General features: G+C 43.8%; 1 non-coding gene across 1 annotated transcript; it reads right to left on the bottom strand.

Moving 5' to 3' along the window:
- Window positions 1–326: 326 nt before the first annotated feature.
- On the bottom strand, window positions 327–433 carry LOC135270268 (U6 spliceosomal RNA). The gene has a single exon (XR_010338434.1). It is a non-coding gene; the product is annotated as a U6 spliceosomal RNA (small nuclear RNA).
- Between the last annotated feature and the right edge of the window lie 1050 nt (window positions 434–1483).

The raw sequence follows: 1483 nt of genomic DNA, 5'->3' as shown, positions 1-1483 counted from the left end.
TAAGATGGAGTCTTGTTCTGTCACCTAGGCTGGAGTGCAGTGGTGCAATCTTAGCTCACTGCAGCCTCCGCCTCCTGGGTTCAAGTGATTCTCGTGCCTCAGCCTCCTGAGTAGCTGGGATTATAGACAGCTTCCACCATGCCCAGGCTAATTTTTATATATTTACTAGAGATGAGATTTTGCCATGTTGGGCTGGTCTTGAACTTCTGACCTCAGGTGATCTGCCCTCCTCAGCCTCCCAAAGTATTGGTACTACAGGCATAAGCTACTATGCCTAGCCCCAACCCAGGGTTTTTTTTTTATTTTTTATTTTTATTTTATTGTATTTTTTTTTGGAACGCTTCACGAATTTGCGTGTCATCCTTGCTCAGGGGCCATGCTAATCTTCTCTATATTGTTCCAATTTTAGTATACGTGCTGCCGAAGCAAGCGCCCAGGGAATTTTTTTAAGCTCCATCTTCTGCCCTTTGCTATGACCCTAGATTCTCCTGCACTTCTTGGCTTTTTTGGATGGATGGCTTAGAGTAACACCTGATGGCTGTTAAAATATTCTGAGTTCACCAACAATAAAAGAAATGCAAATTGAAACAACCTAAGATTGTTAAGATTCAGGCCAGGTGCTGTGGCTCAGGCCTGTAATTCTAGCAAGTTGGGAGGCAGAGGCAGGTGGATCAGCTGAGGCCAGGTGTTTGAGACCAGCCTGGCCGAAACCTTGTTTCTACTAAAAAATAGAAAAATTAGCTGAGTGTGGTAGTGTATGCCTGTAATTCCCAGCTACTAAAGAGGCTGAGGCAGGAGAATCGCTTGAACCTGGGAGGGAGAGGTTGCAGTGAGCCAAGATTGTGCCACTGCACTCCAGCCTGGGCAACAGAGTGAGATTCTGTCTCAAGAAAAAGAAAATAAAAAATAAGGTTCTATTATGTACCTGATGTGGTTTGGCTGTGTCTCCACCTAAATCTCATCTTGAATTGTAATAGTCCCCAAGTGTCAAGGGCCAGGCCAGGTGGAGATAATTGAATCATGGGGATGGTTTCCCCGTACTGTTCTCGTGGTAGTGAATAAGTCTCATGAGATCTGATGGTTTTATAAACGGGAGTTTCCCTACACAACCTTTCTTGCCTGCTGCCATGTAGGACACGACTTTGCTTCTCCTTTGCCTTCTGCCATCATTGTGAGGCCTCCCCAGCCATATGGAGCTGTGAGTCCATTAAACATCTTTCCTTTAAAGATTATCTAGTCGTGAGTATGTTTTTATTAGCAGTGTGAGAACAGACTAATACAGTATCTATATCATTAATATATGAGAATAAAGCAACCAAACCTTATGTTGGGAGATAAGCATTTTGTTGCTGATAGCGTTTTAGGTACAGGCAACTTTTCTGCAAAGTAACCAGGGAAGCAGTACATGAGCTGTATTGTCCTTTGTTCCACTTCGGAACACACCTCAATGACATAGCTAAAGGAAAAACGGAGTAAGTGGTGC

Source organism: Aotus nancymaae, unplaced genomic scaffold, assembly GCF_030222135.1.
Source record: "Aotus nancymaae isolate 86718 unplaced genomic scaffold, 86718_ANA_hifiasm-v0.15.2.pri h1tg000059l, whole genome shotgun sequence".
Lineage (NCBI taxonomy): Eukaryota > Metazoa > Chordata > Mammalia > Primates > Aotidae > Aotus > Aotus nancymaae.
The sequence above is the reverse complement of the archived record's forward strand: the minus strand, read 5'-3'. Positions and strand labels throughout refer to the sequence as shown.